The 17,374-nt window shown below is 36.6% G+C and overlaps 1 non-coding gene across 1 annotated transcript; it reads left to right on the top strand.

Moving 5' to 3' along the window:
• Positions 1-13,903: 13,903 nt before the first annotated feature.
• On the top strand, positions 13,904-14,010 carry LOC127108940 (small nucleolar RNA R71). Its single transcript, XR_007796438.1, has one exon. It is a non-coding gene; the product is annotated as a small nucleolar RNA R71 (small nucleolar RNA).
• The last annotated feature ends 3,364 nt before the right edge of the window (positions 14,011-17,374 follow it).

The raw sequence follows: 17,374 nt of genomic DNA, 5'->3' as shown, positions 1-17,374 counted from the left end.
TTGGAGTCCGGTATAAGTCCATCAAGTGGCATCTGGTTTCCAGTGTGGGTTTGTTTGGTTCGGAAGCTGATGTAAGTCCAGCGATTGGCGTTCGGGTTCCATGTTTGCCTGTTTGTGTGTGTTTTGTTTCGGCGTGCGTGAGCCGAACTACGGTACCTCTGATTCTCGTTCCAGACGAGATACGTAGGCATAGGATGCGATATCCTAGCGAGCCCTCTCCCCTCTTCCTCCACCTGTGTTGTCTTCAGTGTGTGTGTGATGTTTGTTTTAGCAACCTTGTTCTATCTTTTGAGCGTGGATCCCGTCGAGTACGACGGACGTGAGGGGTGCTAATACCTTCCCCTTGCGTAACCGACTCTTGATCCCATTCTCTTTGGTCGCGAGACCATGCTTTTCCCAGGTTTACTTCGAGCGTTTCCTTTCCCTCTTTTGGGATAAATAACGCACGGTGGCGGCTCTGTGTTGTTTTGTTTTAGCCCGCCGATTGTTTTTCACAGATGCGACAAAGGAGGAGAAAAGAGGAGAAAAGAGAGAAAAGTTAGGGTTTGGAGGAGGAAGAGGAAATTGGAGAAGAAGAGCATCATCTTGATCAACCCAAGCTTGCTAGAACACTATAGAGTAACTCAATCATCATATCTAAGGTAAGAGTGTGAGTTATCATTTCCTATAATTATGAAAATGATGGGTTTTATGTGGGTAATGGTTGTTAGAGGATATTGTTGGGTTTTGATGTTGTGAATGAATTCCTTGCTTTGAAAATGTTGTTTGTGTTCTTGATATAATGTTGATTGTTTGTGATTATTGAACATGTATCAATTCTTTGCAAAATGTTAGGGTTAGGTTTAGAAGAATGATAAATAACATTGTGTGTTGTGTTGTTGTTGATGGTTTGGGGTTGATGTATGTTGTGAAAAATATGCTATTGTGTTGATGAATCAAAGTATGAGTAATTTCACAAATTGTGAATTTAGGAAGTATTGGAAATTAATTGGATGATGTTTAGAATGATGAAATAAAAGTTAAATTGCGGTTAGAATGGCTTTGTAATATTGAAAATATTGTAGTTCGTTGAATTCTGAGAATGAGACTTTTTACGGAATCGAAATCGGAAGTCCGGAAGGTATTTAACGGTCAAAAACACATTTTCTCTGTTTCCTGCTAAATTCGCGGCGCGAAAGAGAGTTCGCGGCGCCAACTGAGTTGAAAACAGAATTCTTTTGTAAACTTCAAAAAGTCATAACTTTTGAACCGTAACTCCGTTTTGGTCCCCGTTCGAAGCGTTGCGAAGCATATGAAATTTTCTACATGTTGTTGATATTTATAGGCCATTATAAGGGCTTATTTTAATAAGTGATTATTTTGGAAAAGTGATTAATAATTGATATAGTAGGAAGCCTATTTGATTAATGAGGAATACCACTTAACTATAGTGTGTAGGTGTGCGATGTAAATAAACATAACATGAGGTTGAATTACCTAAGAGATTGTATGCTGAAACAATTGATTGTGATGGATATTCTCATTTGTTTTATATATAAACATATGTATGAATGTTGGTGAAGATGATGTTGTGTGAATGCTTTTATGCATGTGAATGGCGACGTGGCCTAAATGGAAATAGCGACGTGGGCTTCGGCCATTGTGATGAGTTATGTTGATGCGATGATGATTTTGGTGTATGTGTATCATTTATCATGGAGTCACATACATTTGCATAAGCGACGTGGCCTTTTGGCAAAAGCGAAGTGGGCATAAAGCCTTGGCCTTTTGGCAAAAGCGAAGTGGGCATAAAGCCTTGGCCTTGATGGCAAAGCGACGAGTCGGTACCGCATAACATTTGCATAGTTGAGTCACATATGTTGGTTATGTTTATTCCCGCATTTTGTGATAATTGTTGTTATGTGACGGTTTATGATGTGCGGTGATATTTTGCGATGATGCGATGAATCGTAATGTTTTATGATGGATTGATGAAATGTTAAAGTGATGAGATGCTATGATGTAACATTGATGTTGTGGATGATTATTGACTTTGTTTATGATTAAATACATAAGCATTCAAGTGAAGGATTGTGCGATGTGGTAACAATATTTCTAACTTTCCGAATTTACTTATATATTGCTTATCATTATCTTGATTATATGATTTGAGTATCTCACCCTTTTGTTGTTGGCCGTTACCTTTATATTGGTAATGTGCAGGTGCTCCGCGTTGAGAGGAGGATAGTGGTAGCACACTTTTGGCGTCATTGCTCTGATTAGGATTGTAACACTCAGGGGTTAATTTCCTATGCCACTACTTGGGGTCTCCTATTCCTGTTCAATCAGCGTAAGTACAACAACTGCCCTATGTCCAACACATAAACTAATGGTCAATATTTCCCATGTGCCCAATATCAGATTAAAATAGTATCTCACATAAAAAGAATTAAGAACAATAAGCAATTGAATGACATTATAGATCAAAAGGTTCATACAAAGTCAAATCAACATAAAATTCAACAATACTGAAATAGGTTCATCATAACACAACCTAACATAGAAGAGCTTAACTACTCATAATTCAAATAACAATACCCCAATTGATAGATGAAAATAACATATAAATTCCCTTGAAGTAATAGGCTCCAATGGATTCAAATGCTCTAAAAATCACCCTTTGTGCTCTCAAAATCATGCTTTTCTCTCTCCAAATCGTAACCCTTGTAAAAGTGCAGAAAATGCCCTTTATTGGCTTCAGAATGGACTATAACGCGTCTGAAAAGCTCAGAAAAAGTGACCATCGCACGCGTGATGACATGCATCGCGTGTGTGATGCAAATTTTATGGCCCTATCGCGCGCGCGATGCTGTGTAATGGTGCATGTGATTATTTCCGAAGTTGCATCCTTTTTTTACTCTTTTTTCATTCAATTTTTCACTAAGCCCACAATCTTCACAGTTAGCTATTTTTCTCGTTCTTTGGTCATTCTTCTTCATTTTGGCTCATCTTTCACTCGTTTTGATCTGATTCTTCGACTAAATTTATGCAATGACGAAACTCGCCTTCAACTACATATTTCAACAGAAAACAAGTCGCACAATAACAATCGAATATCATCAAAATAGATATTTCTTTATATGACCATTGTTCTAGCTTTCAACTTCCATCCGATGAATTCAGAAAATATCCTCAAATTTGACGAGTACTCAACTTGTCTCTCAGCTCACTTTAACTCACTCAATGGATAGGATGATCTCTCAATCAACATGCAAAATCAATTATGCTTAGCTTGATCATGTTCTAATAGAGTTCATCACATAAATTACAACACAAACATTATAAGTCTTTTCAAGTTGTAACATGGGTTATGTTTGGGTATGATATTTTTTAGGAAAATAGGTTTAAACTTTTGGAGTTATGTTCTTAGTTCTCCTTCTATCATCATACATCTTTGTTCCTTTTTGACGGTACTAGAGATTTTTTGTCCTGCTTATACTATCATTATCTTCTTTTCTCATTTTTTTGAAGAAGTGTCTTTTCCACTTCTTTTTTCTCATAAATTTTGAAAATTTTGGCCAATATTCTCTAGTGCCCCAACTCCAAACTTAAAACTTTGCTCACTTCCAAGAGAAACCCCAAACTTAATCTTTTTCATTCACTTTAGGAACTATACTTCTACCTAACTCCAAAGAGAGGGTGAAAAGAAAAGATCCTTCAAGTTATATGGCTAAAACTTTTAGGCCACGTCGCCGAAAGAAAGGCTAAAGCTCAACGTGGTTAGCAATTGATATATCTATTACTACTTGGTGGTTTAAAAAGACTCACAATTATAAATAAAAATATGTCTTAGTGTGTATCGGTCAAACCAAATAAACTTAATCGGAAATAGATCAAACTAGATAAAATATAATTCATGGATACACTCATAAAGAAAGAAAAGTGAGAAATGAAAGTTATTTGGCTCAAAGCTTACTAGATGAGGTATTTGTAGGTTGAGTACAAGTTCGTTAATTCTTTTCTCATCCTTCACCTTTAAGTTGTTAGTTGCTATTATGACGATCAAGTGTCTTTTGGATCATTTGTTCAATGCTAAAATGCTAAACTTGTAAATCTGAAAAAAAACACAACAACTACAAACTTGTTTATTAAAGCAAACCAAAATCGTCATGGAAGGGTTCTGAGTGAGTAGCTAATTCCTCTTTTGGATGGTCTTGAATAAAAATAAAGTAGATTCTGCAAAATAAAAGCTTATTATAAATGATGGATTGCCTCTCATCCAGCGGTTCTTTTTCGTCATTACCTTGATGTCCCATGCTTAAAACACGTAAGGCACAAGGGATACCCACACGCCGTTAAAAACTCCTGTTGTCCTTCCTTTTTGAACTTTACTACCTTTTTATTTCAATTGGTAGCATGTCTATAAATCCTCCAAACATGGTGTCCATTCATATGCATTAAACACTGCTTTTTCCTTGTTGAATTTCAAAACAAGCTCACTTGTCTCCACATCTATTTTTTTCCTTCCCGGTTGCCAAGAATGAGCGCCCGATAATCATTGGCCCTCCTGAATCTCCTTTCATGTCAATTACCACAAAGTCTGCAGGGAAGGTTAAACCATCGACATGAACTAGCACATTTTGTACAATACCAATCGAATCTATAACTGAAGAATCAACTAAAGTTAGCGTCATGTTGCTCGGTAAGATTTATCCTATCTTCAATTCCTTAAATTTTCCAGCGGCATGACATTGATGCCCGACCCTAAGTCACATAAAGCATGTGGGATTTTTTCCCCACCGGTGGTACATGCAATGGTGAACTTTCCCGGATCCTTCATCTTTTATGGCAATTCCTGAGGTTCCGCCATCTCCTATTTCTATGTCATGTTGACTTGTTCTTTAGTCAACTTCTGTTTTCCACCCTTCAACAATGCCTGCGTAAACTTAGCAAACTTGAGAATTAATTCTAAAATTTCATGAAAAGAGATACTTACCCGAAGTTTTGTCAACACTTCTTTAAATTTTTTAAACATTCCAGCCACATCCTTATGTACCAGTTTCTTCTTAATGGTGGGATATGGTGGTTTGATGTAATCTGGTAAATATGACTTTTATTCATTCCGGATTTGTTTCTTTGTTCTCCACCAAGGATAGTTTTTATCTATAAGTTTATCAATGGTAACTCCTCTTTCCTCTTTGTCACATTGATTTCCACTCTCCATTTTTTTCAATTTCACCTTCTTTTGTTCTCAATTACATCCTCTTTAACTATTTCAGCTTCACCCTTTTTAATAATTTCCCCAAAATCCATTTCCACAACCTTGCATGATTCATTCTTAGGATTATCTACAACGTTACCTGTGAATCCTCCACTTGAGCTTGGCAAAACTGTTATCTGTCTAGATAACTGACCAATTTGTGTCTCCAAATTCTTGATTGACGCATCATGGTTTCTACTCATAATTTCATGGTTTTTATTTACCTGATCAAAGCTACTTTGAGTGACTTTAATGAAATTCTTCAAGGTCTCTTCCAATTGTGACGGCTTCCTTTAAAACAAAGCTTGTTGTCTTTCTTGCATACTGTAACGCCCCGATTTTTATTAAGTGTTATTATTATTATTTTTATAATGTTTGATTTATAATTATTTCGGTAAAATATCTTATTGTGTGTTAATATATTATTAGAGTTTAATTATGAGAATTATGGTATAATAGCTATTGGGCCTAGTGGTGTATATAGTAATTAAGGGAGGTGTAACAATTAAGCCCATTAGTTAGTTTTTATTTAATTAAAACAAAGAATAGAAATAGAATAGAAATAGAAAGAAGAGAAATAGAAAGAAGTAGAGAGAAGGAGGAGAAAAGAGAAGAAAAGAGAGAAAAGTTAGGGTTTGGAGGAGGAAGAGGAAATTGGAGAAGAAGAGCATCATCTTGATCAACCCAAGCTTGCTAGAACACTATAGAGTAACTCAATCATCATATCTAAGGTAAGGGTGTGAGTTATCATTTCCTATAATTATGAAAATGATGGGTTTTATGTGGGTAATGGTTGTTAGAGGATATTGTTGGGTTTTGATGTTGTGATTGGATTCCTTGCTTTGAAAATGTTGTTTGTGTTCTTGATGTAGTGTTGATTGTTTGTGATTATTGAACATGTATCAATTCTTTGCAAAATGTTAGGGTTAGGTTTAGAAGAATGATAAATAACATTGTGTGTTGTGTTGTTGTTGATGGTTTGGGGTTGATGTATGTTGTGAAAAATATGCTATTGTGTTGATGAATCAAAGTATGAGTAATTTCACAAATTGTGAATTTAGGAAGTGTTGGAAATTAATTGGATGATGTTTAGAATGATGAAATAAAAGTTAAATTGCGGTTAGAATGGCTTTGTAATATTGAAAATATTGTAGTTCGTTGAATTCTGAGAATGAGACTTTTTACGGAATCGAAATCGGAAGTCCGGAAGGTATTTAACGGTCAAAAACGCATTTTCTCTGTTTCCTGCTAAATTCGCGGCGCGAAAGAGAGTTCGTGGCGCCATCTGAGTTGAAAACAGAATTCTTTTGTAAACTTCAAAAAGTCATAACTTTTGAACCGTAACTCCGTTTTGGTCCCCGTTCGAAGCATTGTGAAGCTTATGAAATTTTCTACATGTTGTTGATATTTATAGGCCATTATAAGGGATTATTTTAATAAGTGATTATTTTGGAAAAGTGATTAATAATTGATATAGTAGGAAGCCTATTTGATTAATGAGGAATACCACTTAACTATAGTGTGTAGGTGTGCGATGTAAATAAACATAGCATGAGGTTGAATTACCTAAGAGATTGTATGATGAAACAATTGATTGTGATGGATATTCTCATTTGTTTTATATATAAACATATGTATGAATGTTGGTGAAGATGATGTTGTGTGAATGCTTTTATGCATGTGAATGGCAACGTGGCCTAAATGGCAATAGCGACGTGGACTTCGGCCATTGTGATGAGTTATGTTGATGCGATGATGATTTTGGTGTATGTGTATCATTTATCATGGAGTCACATACATTTGCATAAGCGACGTGGCCTTTTGGCAATAACGACGTGGCCTTTTGGCAAAAGCGAAGTGGGCATAAAGCCTTGGCCTTGATGGCAAAGCGACGAGTCGGTACCGCATAGCATTTCCATAGTTGAGTCACATATGTTGGTTATGTTTATTCCCGCATTTTGTGATAATTGTTGTTATGTGACGGTTTATGATGTGCGGTGATATTTTGCGATGATGCGATGAATCGTAATGTTTTATGATGGATTGATGAAATGTTAAAGTGATGAGATGCTATGATGTAACATTGATGTTGTGGATGATTATTGACTTTGTTTATGATTAAATACATAAGCATTCAAGTGAAGGATTGTGCGATGTGGTAACAATATTTCTAACTTTCCGAATTTACTTATATATTGCTTATCATTATCTTGATTATATGATTTGAGTATCTCACCCTTTTGTTGTTGGCCGTTACCTTTATATTGGTAACGTGCAGGTGCTCCGCGTTGAGAGGAGGATAGTGGTAGCACACTTTTGGCGTCATTGCTCTGATTAGGATTGTAACACTCAGGGGTTAATGAACGCTTTTCATGATTTTGATGATAACAATGCCCTTTTGTATATCATTGTATATGATAGTTGTGATGGGCATTTGTTTGCTTGTTTTCTTTTGAATGTGTAAATGTACGACTCAACTTAATTATCTAAATGATTTCCGTTGCGATGTTTGTGTATTGCTGCTATATGGACTAGGTGAATCCATATACAGTGTTGTTTATTATTTAACAAGGACTAAGTGGATCCTTGCGCAATTGCCGTATTGTGTAATTTGTTTAAGTGTTGATGAAATGATATATGTGATGCCTCAATTTTGTGTGAAATTTGTTTATTCTGATTTTTAATTGAATTTACGACGGGTAGAATTGGGGTGTTACACATACCTTGGTTAGCATTTGAATTTTGATTATTGCTCCAACGAAAATTTGGGTGATCTCTCCAACCCGGATTGTATGTGTTAGAATATGGGTTGTTCTTCTGAAAATTAGTAAGTTGGACCTCCTCACTTGTCCCTTCCAATGAGCGCCTTCCATTCGCATATTCTCCTCCACAGAAATCACACCTAAGTGCTTATACCTGGCTCACGTTAGCTTTAACTAAGCTGCTTTTAGCTAGCTTTTTATTTAATGATTCAATTTGAGCTAAAAGACCAGTATGCGTATCAATAGCTAACATACCTTTAGGCGTGCCCATAATTTTAATCTTGACTGACCTTTCGCTTTTTGAACGGTACTCATTCATACATATTTTCTCAATAAGGCCTTTTACTTGTGGTTCGATCATTTGGCGGATAATACCTCCCGCGGAAGCATTCAATAACATGCGGGTTTGACTCTTGAGACCTTTGATGAAATTTTGCATATGCTCCATATTATTCATATTATGATTCGGGCCTCTGCGTAACAAAAGTTTGAATCTTTCCCAAGAGTCATAAAGTGACTCATTTTCATGCTGCTCAAAATTTACAATTTCTGCTCGGCGCTCGGTAAACTGAGTAATAGTGAAAAATATTTCTAAGAATTTATCCTTCAATTCCTTCCAAGTCTGAATTGTTCCATTTGAAAGGTAAAGTAACCAATCTTTCGCCCTTCCAATCAGTGAGAACCCAAACAACCTAAATTTAACCTGGTCTTCAGTGACATCAGTTGGTTTGCACATTGAAGTTTGTCGCATCTCGAAAAACACGATTCCTCGCTATGGTAGCGAAAAAAATTATGTTTGAACAGAGTCGCCACCGAACTTTATTTATCCCAATCAAGTAATAGGAAAATATCGATAAAACCTTTGAAAGATTGAATAATGGTCGTCGCAACCATATTCGGGTTCGGGAGTCGATTACGCAAGGGGAAGGTATTAGCACCCCTCATGTCCGTTGTACTCAACGGGAACCTTTTAGTTTAATTTACGATTTGAATGTTAGCTGATGTTGTTTGTTTTCTTCGAGTGAATAAAGATTGAAAATAGAAATGGATGGAAACCTCAGAAGGGGGAAAAGGGAGGTTTTTTTATTAGTGTGCTCGCCAAGATCTCGTGCCTACGTATCCTTATGGTGCAATAAGGAAATCAGAGCATTTATAGTTCGGGGAACTACGGTTTGTTGGTGTCTTTTACCGAACAATTGTTTAGATCGCGTTCTAAAGGCTAAACATTGGCTTTTCTACTCTCTGCGGAGGCTTAAACACTAGTTTATTGTACGCATTAGAAAGGATTAAATATTGTTCTTTTAAAAAAAGAATTTTGGTCACACGAGGGTGACAAGTTAAGTTAATGTGTTTGATGTTTTGTTTGATCAGTTTCGATCGCACGGGGCGAGGAAAGATAGATTTGATGTATTGAGATATTTGGTTGGATGACGGTTACTCGGATACTCGAGTAAGACAACTCGTATCCTAATAGTCGGGAAGGGAATAGAAGACTCTAGACCGCTTTCTTTTTCATCTTTAATTGTAAAAGGATTTGATAATAGTTAAAGTGTTCTGAACGTATGACGAATACTCGGATAGTCGAGTAAGACAACTCGTATCCTAATAATCGGGAAAGGGAATAGAAGACTCTAGACCACTTTCTTTTTCATCTGAGTGATTATGAAAATAGGTTTATGTATGGTTGACGTATTTTAGAATAAACGACAAATGCTCGAATGGCAGAGTAATACAACTCATATCCAAGCATTCGAGGAGAGGAATAAAAGACTTAAGACCATCTCCCTTTTCGTATAGTTTATTATGAAAATGATTTGATTAAGTTATATGTTTGTGGGAAAATGACAATTGTTCGACTAACCAAGTAAGAGAACTAGTATTCAAACAATGGAGGAGAAAAGTTGAAGGCTCAAAGTCATCTCCCTTTTCATTTCATCATTATGAAATAGTTTTGATTTAGTCGGGTTTAGAATTTTGTAGAGAAATGACAATTGTCTAACTGACCGAGTAAGAAAACTCGTATTCAAACAATTGAGGGGAGGAGTTAAAGGCTTAAAACCATCCCCCTTTTCATTTCACTAGTATAAAAATAATTTGATTAGGTTAAGTTTAGGCGAGTTAGAAATGACAATTATTTGACTAGCCGAGTAAGAGAACTCGTATTCAAATAATCGAGGAGAGGAGTTGAAAACTCAAAACCATCCCCCTTTTCATTTCCAAATAAAGTGTTGTTTAATCGTGATTAAGTATCTTAATCGAGTTCGAATGAAAAATGCTCGATGTTGGATTGAGATTTGAACATGTGTTTACAGATAAATTGGATTATTTTGGTGTGTCGATCATCTATTCGATTGATTAATAACCGAATAGGTCTCATTGTAAGAAAGCCTAAGAGTAAGCTATTTGAGGTTGATGGCGATGCTTTAAAAAGCGATTGACTTACAAAGGTGTTTGAAAATAGGCTCGACATTAAATCGAGAGTTGTGTGATTTTTATCATGGTTTTGGATTGATGATGAAATGATTATCAATTTGATATCGTTATAAAACAATGAAACACAATGCATGGTTTACATGAAACAAGAGCTCACACAAGTACATAAATCGAGCAAACACAAGATAATAACTCAAGCAAGTCCTTAAAAACAATTGGATGATTTAACTAAATTAAATTGAAAAAATAAATAATTAAAATAATAATCAAGTAAATAAACTATTAATTAATTAGATAAAATATTAATTAATTAGGTGAAATATTGATTGGTTAAATGACATACAAATTATTTAATTACATTAGATGAAACCATCCTATATCCTGTAAGAACAAAAATGAACAAGAAAATGGGCTTTTCCAAGCACCTAAAGCCCATATGGGGCGCACAGTACCTAGGTGAACGATGGCCAAAACGGGGGCACAAGTGAGTGGATTCGGCCCAACCAAAAGAAAAATTGGTTTGAATCCAAACACCCTTTCCAGAATTTGTAGTGAAATGGAAGAGGGAAAGGAGACCTTCCCCATTCCAACCTTCACAAGGGCGACGGGTTTTCCAAGGAGAAACCGTTTGTATTCACATGTCTCTTTTATTGATCCAGTTGTCTCCCTCTCTCTCTCTTTCTCTCTCTCCATTAATCACTTATTTTAATTATGAATTGGAATAATAAAAAACATTAAATGGGAATTAAAATGCTATCATAACAAATCAAACCTACACAAGCCGCATTATCAAACGATCCTCCACTCTCTCATGACCTTCTCTCTCCGTCGCTTCACACTCTCTCTCTTAACTCTGTTTTATGAATCGCTTCTCTCTTTCTCCTTTCAAGAATTCAAGACACACAACAACGTAAAAAAACCATGCGAAAAACCAAGCTCAAACGAAGAACAATCTTAAACACGCACAAAGCAAAATCACGTAAAAGTTCAGAGAAACCTAGCTATCAAATACCACGGATTCAGTCTAACACAGAAGGATAACAGTTGCAGCAAAGTGTGATGGACAATATCTACAAAAGGGAAACTCATGGAAGAAGATAGATATGAATCGTTTACCAAATCGGAAATTCTGAAAATCTCTGAGTTCGGCGAGATCTTCTGGATTCCGGCAAAGGTTCTCTTCCGCAAGCGATTCTTCGGTGAGGTAAGATACCTTCCCTTTGCTTTTGCTACTACTCTTTGTATATTTTGGTTTCTTGGGCGAGTGATAAGGTTGAGGTTTGAGCTGACTTGTTTCAAAAATTTCGATTCAGGAAACTTTGAACAAGTTTGGTTCTTGGAGCTTTAATGAGGGTTTTTGGATTTGGATTTCAGTCAAGATTTGTGCAGAGTAACAATAGGTTTTTTCCTCTTCTTTTTCATATGGCTTGAGGTCCCTTTTATAGAGTTTTTGTACGAGGTTTCTCAGTCCTCGTCTTTCATGAGCTGGCGAATATATCCAAGGATTGAACCGTTATGAACAGATCTTTCACTGATTTTGGTGTGGTCCCAACAAAATGAAGTGGTAGGATGGAATTTGTTTCGTGGTGCCTCCCAAAATGCGTGTCCAATCTTCTTAGATCTCTTCCATAGGATTTCTACTGCTGTAAAAGGTTTGTTTTTACTGATTACGAAAATCCACTTTTAATTCTATTAATTTGTTTGCCACGTGTCCTCCTGTGAGTTTCCCTGTCATGCTTTTGGAGTTTGAACTGTGACTTAAATTTGATTTCCCCCCTTTAATTCTTACATTTGTACTATTTTGAATCACATGGCACCCGTTTACAGTTATGAGCTCTAATGCTAGTGTAGTTTGCTGATGTTTGTAGGCTCTTCTCGACGCGTGTTTGCCAATGTAGCTGGTGTGTAACTCCGTCATTTACTCAAACGGAGGCAAGAAGTAGGCCAATGAAGCCTTCTTTCAAAATGCTATAAACTGTTGGGACATTTTCCTATCACCTTGTACTCTAAGTTAAGTTTCAATCGCATTTGTGATATCGACTTATAACGAACATTTGGCTTAGCATGCTATGGTACTTCGATGAACTTATTGCTGATATGACTTGTACTTATAACATGTTACTATGTCTGGTTTTGCAGCGGTCACGCCTATCGCTTTTAGGCTTTGGAGTCTTCTTGGCCATTCTGCGGAGGTTACAATAACAGGGTTAACTTATGTGTGCTGCTGCACCAGCTTGTGTGCCATGACCTGATTCTGTAGCAGCAAAAGAGCAAAAGATGGGCATCTCACGCCTATCTTCAAGTTTCCTTTTATTAGATAAAATTTCTTTTAAGAACTTAGCATATGAGGGCATCTGTGTAATAGCTTCTGTAAAAGGAATTGTGACGTTTAATTGTTTCAGTAGGTCAACAAATTTTTTTAAATTGGCCCGCGTCTTTGGTTTTAATTAGCCTTTGAGGATAAGGGATAGGTAGTTTGTAAGGCGGCGGAGGTACATAAGGTTCTTTGTTTTCTACGGTTTCCTTATTACACTCTTCCTTTTCCTTAGGTTTACCTTCTTCCTCAGTTGACTTTTTAGAGTTTTGGTTCTTAATCCTTGGGTCAGATGGTCCTTCTACCTCTGTACCACTTCGTAACATAATTGCATGAGCGTGGCCTTTCGGGTTAGGTTGGGGCTGTCCAGGAAATGTACCAGTTGGGGCAGCAGTAGGCGCTTGTTGTTGAGCTACTTGCGAGATTTGTGTTTCCAGCATTTTGTTATGGGTAGCCAGGGCATCTACTTTACTTGCTAGTTGTTTAATCTGTTCGCTAGTGTGTACATTCTGGTTTAAGAACTCTTTATTGGTTTGCTGTTGAGAAGCTATGAAGTTCTCCATCATGATTTCCAAATTGGATTTCCTAGGAACGTTATTGTTAGGTGTAGATGGGGTCGGCTTTTGATATCCAGGAGGTATAGCTGGAGCTTGACTAGGAGCTTGACCTGGTGCGTATAAAGCATTATTACTTTTATATGAAAAAATAGGATGGTTCTTCCAGTTTGAGTTATAGGTATGCGAGTAAGGATTTTCTTGAGCATAGTTCACCTGCTCTGTTTGGATTCCTGTTAGGAGTTGACAATCTGTAGGAGTGTGACCTTGAATTCCACAGACTTCGCAATTTTGAGTTACGGCAACCACGGTGGCTGGAGGTGATACATTTAAACTTTCAATTTTCTGGGCAAGAGCATCCACTTTTGCATTAACATGATCAAGGCTACTTATCTCGTACATGCCCGTTTTTGTTGGAGGTTTTTCTACCATTGTTCGGTCGCTTCCCCACTGATAATGATTTTGGGCCATGCTCTCGATAAGTTGATAAGCGTCGGTGTAAGGTTTATCCATAAGTGCACCACCGGCGGCGGCGTCTATTGTTAACCTTGTGTTGTACAAGAGACCATTATAGAAGGTCTGAATTACTAACCAGTCCTCTAAACCATGGTGTGGGCAAAGTCTCATCATGTCCTTGTATCTTTCCCATGCTTCGAAAAGAGACTCGTTGTCTTTTTGCTTAAATCCATTTATCTGGGCTCTCAACATAGCTGTTTTGCTTGGAGGAAAATATCGAGCAAGAAAGACTTTCTTCAACTCATTCCATGTGGTGGCTGAGTTGGAAGGAAGAGACTGAAGCCATCTTCTAGCTTTATCTCTTAACGAGAAAGGAAAGAGACGAAGTCGAATTGCCTCTGAAGTGACACCATTAGCTTTAACAGTATCAGCGTATTGGACAAATACGGATAAATGAAGGTTTGGATCCTCGGTAGGATTTCCAGAAAATTGATTCTGTTGCACTGCCTGCAACAGTGAAGGTTTAAGTTCGAAGTTGTTTGCTTCGATTTTGGGTGGAGCAATACTCGAATGCGGCTTATCTTGCGATGGAGCAGCGTAATCTCGAAGAGCACGAGCTGGTTCGGCCATCGCTGGTATCGTTAAAGGACGGAGATTTTTGAGATCAGGAATTTCGATCGGAGGAAGATTGTTTCTAACACGATACTCCCGAATTCGTCGTAATAATCAGAGATATCGTTCAATGTCATTGATTCGTAAGTAGTACGGTTCGCCTTGTGAGCGAGTGTGTGGCATACAAATCAACGAAAAAGAAGGAAAAAAAATTGCCTTAGTCTCTACAGCGTAACAGAAGAGTTACGATATCGACTAAATAGAAGTCCCCGGCAACGGCGCCAAAAACTTGATCACGACTTTATGAGTCTATCGGGGTATTAACTGCAAGTGCACAGTCTAATCGCGTAGTTTTAAAAGATATCGATCCCACAGGGACTTAATGAATCGATATACCGTTTTTCTAGGGTTACTGCGTAAAGCTAAGGCGGATGATACTTTAATGATTAGGGGGAAAGTAAAACTAAATTTGGATCTAGATTAAATATCAAATAACACGGATATCGGTATGTAGTTCGTCGTAATTAGGGAATCAAATCTTCGTTGGTCTTTTTCTTAATTTTAAAATAAGTCTTTTCAGTAGACACTATCAATTAAAAGTCTTTTCCTCAAACTCTCGTTCTGTTGAATTAGACTATGACTTTATATTTTAACGTACGCTCTCACTATTTCGTTAAATCTAAAATCACTTTTGAAAATAATAGAATCTATAGAAACTCTTTTTGAGAAAATACTAACTGTTTAAACGCCCTCGTCTCAAACTCTCGCTCTGTTGACTTAGACTATATGATTAAACTTAAATGCTTAACTCTCGTCCTCACATTTAACTTTTAAAAATAATTTTTAAAAATGATTAGAATTCAATTAACTTCAAAAATTGCTTTCGCCCTGATTTAAAGTCAATGTTCAATTTACATTGTCCAGTTAAAAGCTCAAACCGTCGTTCTATCGATTTTAACTTCTTTATGTCTTTTACTCTCGTACAAAAACCTTGGTACTAACTTTGTAAATTGAGACCAGAAAAAGAGTGACTATATTTTGAAATAAATTTAAACCAACTCAGTTTTGATTCCTTTATTCCGCTTACTTTACATACCGATATCTAAATTAATTAGCCGGACATGTTAAACATGCCTAAACAATAATCATGCATAAATACGGCCATATCAAACGAACAATATATATAAACAGCAGCACAGAGCATATGTAAATTAAAACAATAAATCAATTAATTAATGAACCTGTAAAAATACTAGAATTTTTGGCTTTATCTCCTAGCTTCGATGCTCGAACACTCCACCACAAGTCGATTGGATTTGTTCTTCACAATTCTCGATCAGACAGGAAAGTAAAAACAAGGAAATAAAATACTATGATCTGACGTAAGGTTAGATCCAGTAAAAATTACACAATAGTTTCCGGTGTAGAAACTATCATGAGAAAATAAATTGAATACTTCGGAAATTAAACTAGAAAACAAAAGGAAATAAATTGCTTGGAAATTAGAATGCTAGAAAATATTGCTGTAAAAATTGCACGGAGAGGAGAGATCTTCAATTGGATCTTTTGAGGTCTATTTATATTCACCTCCAAAGTAACCGTTTCCTTGAATTGGTCTTCCGTGTGGTTCAAAGCGTGCATGAGAAAATTTAGGGGAGAACGTTCCTTCTGTTACGCACGTCAAGCCTAAAATATAGGCTGAAATGTGTGACGTCCGTCACGCTATGTGTTACGGTCGTAACACTAGGTTTTGGGGCGTGACGCTCGTCACATGCTTGTGGCGGTCGTCACAGCCATTTTCTTTGTTCCAAACGTGGGCTGGGCTTTGGTGAGATGCTTTTCCTAGAAAATCCTCTTTTTACACCCCTCTTCTTTCTTTTTCACACGTGCTTTAAATAATGATACCTGAAATAAATAAAAAGAAAATACCAAGTAATATCGAATAATATAAAATAAATTGAATCAAATAACGATATAATTTAATTAAATCAAGTCCAAAAATGTGATATAGTTTCATGTTATCAGACACGACATATTAATTCTCTAATTATGCGTATTTCTATATGCTTGAATCGGTTTGAAACATTTGGAGAAAACATAAACATGTTCATTGTGCATAAACATGCCTTGGCTGATTTTGTAGGTATGGCCTGAACAAGTATAACTTGTTTTTGAAGAAATCAGGGTGAAAGCAAGTAGACATGGAACAAGAATGGATTAGATTAAGTCTTATATTGACCAATGTAGGTTCGTTGAGTCGGGTCGATGAGTTGACCGGAAGTCAACTGTTTGTAGAACTAGTTAAACTTGTAGTTCTTTGTATATGTGGACCTTGAATAATCAATGTCTAAATGAAATTTGACTCTTGGTGATCGTTTGTGAATGAATGACATTGTATGAGACTGATTTGAATTAACTTTTGAAAATGCAATATATTGCAAATGGACATGTGAGCATGACTACAACCTAAACCAAGGATCCATGAAGAAATAATGAAAGAACCATGACCAAACCATTGGCCATGTGTGGATAATACAAAACTTAAATGAAACCTTATACCTTAGCAAGAATCAATTAGAAACGAGTCGGCATAAATTAACGGACACAAGATGAACAAACGAAGAACAAACCATGTGCTTGAAGTAATTAGATGAAATGAGCATAGATGAAGGAGAGCAGATGAAATTTTGTGGGACCAAGAGCTTAGACTAGAATCAATGATCATGACCAAGTGAAGACTCAATCACCCTGTGCAACTGAAAATAAACTATGAAGGCTGAAGAATTTAAGGTTTGGGAAGCCACCCAAAGAAGGCTTGACATGATTAGGGTTGATGAAGTTTTGATCAAGTAAAGATCCCTAAGTTTTGGTCTATGCATTGTGCTCTTTGGTTATGGATGCTTAACGAAAGTTTTTTAAACTACCCGGGCAAAATTGGGGTATGAAAAAGTTGTTTCGTAGAAGTGTTCAAGCTGCACCCACGGGCCTCTAATCGCGTTCCCGT

The sequence above is a fragment of the Lathyrus oleraceus genome, chromosome 7 (assembly GCF_024323335.1).
Source record: "Lathyrus oleraceus cultivar Zhongwan6 chromosome 7, CAAS_Psat_ZW6_1.0, whole genome shotgun sequence".
NCBI lineage: Eukaryota > Viridiplantae > Streptophyta > Magnoliopsida > Fabales > Fabaceae > Lathyrus > Lathyrus oleraceus.
Note: the sequence above shows the minus strand (reverse complement) of the source record. Positions and strands in the feature narration are given on the sequence as shown.